The sequence below is a fragment of the Lotus japonicus genome, chromosome 1, assembly GCF_012489685.1.
Source record: "Lotus japonicus ecotype B-129 chromosome 1, LjGifu_v1.2".
Taxonomy (NCBI): domain Eukaryota; kingdom Viridiplantae; phylum Streptophyta; class Magnoliopsida; order Fabales; family Fabaceae; genus Lotus; species Lotus japonicus.
The window spans coordinates 125,574,868-125,580,867 of record NC_080041.1 but is presented as its reverse complement, the minus strand read 5'-3'; positions in this window follow the sequence as shown (position 1 = coordinate 125,580,867).

Genomic DNA, 6,000 nt, shown 5'->3' with positions numbered 1-6,000 from the left:
TGAAAACCTTGGTGCTTTTGACAATAATACAGAGTGGCAGGCAAACAAGTCAAACAGAAATTGAATTATGTGCTACACAGAACAAGTTAGTTATAAAGTGGATGGGATTGACAATTAATTGGCGGGTCCAAGATTTGAAAAGCTGAAAAATTTGGGATCATAGCATATACAAAGTTTACCAATCAGTTTCACTGAAAGAGAAGAAGAAGAAAAAAAGATGAAAAGAAGGTGCATGTGCTTAACTAAATTATTGATCCATAGAAGCTACAGAGAAATGGCAAAATAGCATCTCTTGTCAAAATCTTTAAGGTGGGTGGGAAAAAAAGGTGTCTTTCCTGATTTTAGACCACTAGTTGCTTCACTGCTATAGCCTTTAGAAATCAACTTGAAACTTAACCACCATTTTTGAACTTAGTGGGGAATGAAAATTATTGCTTATTGGCAAAGTAGGTGCAAATTTAAAATGTAACAAACATTTAGGTAAGAGATGATACAATGTTATTAATTAAATCTAAGATGAAAACAAAATGATCCCAAATCAGAGGGATTCACATCCTCTCCTACTGTGCAGCCCCTGCATTAACAAATAAACCAATCACATATAAGTTTTTATAATTTAACTTTTCATTGATTAATCTCAACTGTTCATTATAATAATCAAAGGATCCATTTTGAAATTATAGATAGAATTAAGCAAGCTATAGACTTGGACAAAGAAGGGTGGTTTTCCATGTAAGCCCATTCTGGATAACCCAAAGTTTGAATCAAGATTAGGGGAAAATAGTTACATTCATTAAATGACCATATGGCTCAAATTTATTATTTTGGCAATAGAACTTTCAAGTCTCTAAATACTCTTCTTTCTGGATCAGAAACGAGGGAGCATAAAAAACCAGAATCAGACAAATATACAGGTTAATAACCATTATTAGTTTTCTGTTCTTTAGAATCTAGCCTCTCATTGTGTCTCTTTAGGCCCAGTAGAGGAAAAGGATCATAATGAGAAAAGAAGGACAAGAAAATGTCTGCCAAGCATCATATGTAAAAAAAAATGCTAGCAACACACTCTTTTAAACACTTCTCACATAATATTAGTTTATTTTTTTTTAAATCCAACACTTTTTAAAAAGTGTTGCAAATATAATGACCTTTAAAAAAAACTGATAACATAAAATGTGTTAGAATGTGTTTAAAAGAGCGCACTAGTTTATTGTGTGTGTATATATGCATCCAAGGTTTAGCGTAAGCTCAAAGACAACCAGTAGATTCAAACATATTGGAGCACAGAGATGTGTCTAAAGAGCCATATATGCACAGGTGGACACTGAGAATGTTTCATAATGGTGAGTCTCTGAGAAAAGCCAATAAGGTTGTCTCAATTTGTCAGAGTATGATGGCGTGCATGCTAAGAGAAATTATATTTTGTACAATAGAAATGCACAACTTTTTGTACATTAAGGTGAAATAAGTGAAAGAGGAATATGAAATGTGATTGTAGATATAGTTGAAATAAAAAGAAAAAAAAAAAAACCAGATGCCTATATTTTTAACTTGGTGAGTTTGACACGCAATCAACATATAAATTTTCTGGCAGTTCAGATTGTCAATAATTATGCATTGTCACAAAATTGCAACTGAGAATTAAAATCCATAATATAAATTTAAAAAATACATTTCAGATTTTATTTTCAAAAATACATTATGGGAATTAGTTTACGGTAGCATTTATTTTTACTTAAACACATTATTTGCAGTTCTTGACCACTAGAACTTGCATATATCAATTGAATGTCAATATTGTGCGGTGCAGGGTTAAAAAATCATTTTCCAAAATTTAGTATTGTATGAAGTTTCATTGATAAAAAAAACAGAATAAATGCTATAGAAGGCCTATATGAAAAAGGTGCCTTGCCTTGTCTGTCAATATTCCATCTAATGTAAATATGGTTCTCCAACATTACACCAGCTTTTTTATTCCTTTTTAGATCATGAAACCAGCGCATAAAATGAAACCTAAAGTCACCAGCATAATACACGTACAGAACACAATCCCAAGAATTTGCACTTTTTCACCTTTTTGCCGGGGGCGTGAGGATTGTGGAGGAGGTAAATTAAACAACACTCCTGTTTGGAATATTTCAAATAAAATAATTAAATTGTTACTGTTTTCTCATAAAACTTATATAAATCATCAATCATTTGGTTTGTTCTTTTCTCAGATGAACACTTTGATTTTAAATATATGATCCCAGACTGTATGATTTTATCTACATTTTTAATAAGATTTGTAGTTTATTTTAGTTTAGTTAGAAATTTGGTTTAAGTTTTGAATGGAAGCTAAGTTCAAAAAAGTTAGAAATTGAATAAGATTGTCTAATGACTGATTTAATTTCGTTCTAGTGAACCAATAAGATCATTAACAAAAAAAAATGAAATTTTTGCTTACTTATCAAATGAGTTAATTTAGTGATTCATAGTTTTGTTCTTTAAATAAGTGGTTGAGAATTTGATTTCTAACTCTTGTGAATGGAAAAATTTCATTGATCATTCCCCTATTAGTTAGTGTGCTGATCACGGGGCGAGAAATTACAAGTTGTAGTAATACCTTGATTAAAAAAAAATCTTAAATTCACATCGAATGAGGTTAAACCACTCTCATGAATGATTTCAACAACCTCATATTATATACTACTTAGTAGGGAAAACTTTGCACTTAGTCATATCTGACTCGAATGTGATTGTATCAGCAAAAAATACTTGTGGTTTAAAAAATAATAATCTGCTGGATTCTTTATTTTCTTGGTCCAAACTAATCAGTTTGATTCGATCAGGTCAAGTTTTAAAGAAAAGGTCCATGCTAGTCCAATAAGAGGATCGATGGAGTCTCTTGAGTCTAATAAAATGTAGTTTTTGTTCTTTTGGGTCACAAAAGTGTCTCATCCAAAAAGTGTACATTCTTTCAGTTAAGTCTAAACTTCTATATACTATAGGCCCAATAAGAATACCAGCACAGCCAAGCAGAACAAGTTAAATATATTTATACCCCGTCACTCTGTTTTACCTACAATTTTGTCTGAGATAAATAGAGTAACAGTTGAATTGAAAATCAATGGTTTGATTTTAAACAAATTCTTATGTGTATGCATATGATTATAATCTTAACTGTTTGTTTTTAAATTAATAGTTATAATTAATTGTTTTATAGTTTAAAGATACGTCTTCACTTTAAAATAACTGATTTTAAAAGTGGCACTATCAGTCTTTCATATTTCATGATGTTCATCTTGGTAGTGCTACATTTTTTTTTTTGGCTTAAATGCACTTTTGGACTCCCAAGTTTATATTTTTTGCGATTGTTGACCCTGATCTTATTTTTCTATGAATGGAGACCCTAATCTTTCAAAATGTTGCACCGTTTACTCTTCCGTCCAAATCTGTCAAAAACTTGACAGAACCCACTTACCTGACCTTCCGACGGAAAGATAAACGGTGCAACGTTTTGAAAGATTAGGGTCTCCATTCAAACTAAAAATAAGATTATGGTCAACAATCGCAAAAAATGTAAACTTGAGGGTCTAAAAGTGCATTTAAGCCATTTTTTTAAAATCCCCTTTTTATCCATGTGGAAGGCCATATCAACGTGTTGCGTCAAGTTTTTGACGGATTTGGATGGAAGGGTAAACGGTGCAGCGTTTTGAAAGAATAGGGTTCCCATTCGTAGAAAAAAAAATATAAGGGTTGACAATCGCAAAAAGTTAAAACATGAGGGTCCAAAAGTGCATTTAAGCCTTTTTTTTTATTCACATGTATCATCTGCTAAGATGTTCATGTTCGAATCGGGTATAACTTTTATGAGCGAAAAACTCTCGAACTAAGTCTATTTAACGCAACTGTATTTACAGAGACTTGAACTCGAAACTTCTTTTTAAACTAGGAAAAGTTTATGATGGTTAATATAAGCGTTTGATGATAGTGCTATATAGGTTTCGTATGTGGAACCCAGGGGCAGATCTACCTTGTGTTCAGGGGGTTCATTGTCCTTATTTCCCTATATAATTTTTTTTGAACCCCCTGAAAATTTTAAATTATACTAGTAGACTAAGTTTTGCACCTATTTGCACAAAAAATCCACCTATTTGTATCAACTATGACTTGTATACTTTCTGATGTATAAACATATTAAAGTTGTTTTTAATTATATTTTTATCGATGTGTTTATTTAAAAAATTTGAACCCCCTGACCCCTGGTCCTGGATCCGCCACTGGTGGAACCTTTGCCTAATTCAGTTGGTTAGACTTCGTAAGTGCTACAGTATTAAATAAAGGGGGGCAAATTTATTATCATGATGGCATAACTTAGTCAACTAGTGTGCATGAGAGTGCAATGGTTGTGTTGTTTTTGATATATAGAAAAGTAGCAGAAGAGAAGATTGAACGGTAAAACTTCTGATATGAGGCAGCAAAAGCATAATACTTTATTGAATCACAAACTTGAATTTAAATACATCTTGAAAATAACTGATAAGAGATAACCTCCTTAATTCTAGCTAAATTCTAGGGACTGTTACTTATAATTAAAAACAAAACAGAAACTGATCTCTCCACTAACAGCTCGTAGAAGATATTTTATTTGACTCATTCAAACTGAACTAAACTATCTAAGCAGCAGCCAAGGCACGTGTTTAATTTCTCAACACTCCTCCTTGCCTTGGAGGTTGCAGATGCCCAAACTGAATCTCAAAGCTTCAAATCTAGCCTTCGGAAGGGCCTTTGTCAAGATATCAGCATTCTGATTTTCAGTCTTGCAATACAACAACTTGATTTCTCCTTCTCTTTGCATCTCCCTTAAGAAGAAGAACTTGATCTTGAAATGCTTAGTCTTCCCATGGAAAACAGGATTGTTTGAAATTGATATTGCAGCTTGATTGTCAATAAAAATTTGTGTTGGCTCACTTTGCTCCATGTGTAAATCAGAAAATATTTTTCTTAGCCAAATGGCTTGATTCACAGCAGCTGTAGCTGCTACATATTCCGCCTCAGCTGTACTTTGAGCCACTACATCTTGCTTTCTTGAACACCATGAAAACACACCTGAGCCAAGACTGAAACAGTACCCTGTTGTACTTTTCAAGTCATCAACTGAACCACCCCAATCACTGTCAGAAAATCCATGAAATAGAAAACTCTGAGAGTGAGTGTACTTAATGCCATAGTCTGCAGTCCCCTTAACATATCTTAGAATTCGTTTGGCAGCTTGGAGATGTAATTCACTAGCACAGTGCATAAATCTTGACAACACACTCACTGAAAACATGATGTCGGGTCTAGTTGCAGTCAGATACATTAGACAACCAATTAGGCTTCTGAATTTCTGCTCATCTACCTTATCAGCTCCATCATCTTTGCTGAATTTTTCCTTTTGATTCATTGGAGTGGTAGTGCTACTGCAATTCTCCATGCAAAACTTTTTGAGTATTTCTCTAGCATATTTTTTTTGGCATATGAAAACAACATCTTGATCTTGCTTTACCTCCAGACCCAAAAAGAAAGACATCAAACCAAGGTCTGTCATTTCAAATACTTGGAGCATTTCAGCTTTAAACTCCAAGATTAACTTCTCTTCATTCCCTGTTACAAGCAGATCATCAACATAGACAGAAACTATGATTACATTAGCATCCATCAATTTCACATACAAAGTGGCTTCACTGGGACTTTTGACAAATCCGAGTTTTTGAAGATAATCATCGATTCTGCTGTACCAAGCCCTTGGGGCTTGTTTAAGACCATACAAGGCCTTTTTTAGTTTGTAGACCTTCTCCTCATGTCCCTTGACATGAAATCCTTCTGGTTGCTCCACAAATATCTCCTCCTGCAAATAACCATTTAAGAAAGCAGATTTCACATCTAAATGGTAAACTTTCCAACCTTTCTGTGCAGCCAAAGCTAGGAGCATTCTAATTGTATCGAGGCGAGCAACCGGAGCAAACGTTTCTGAAA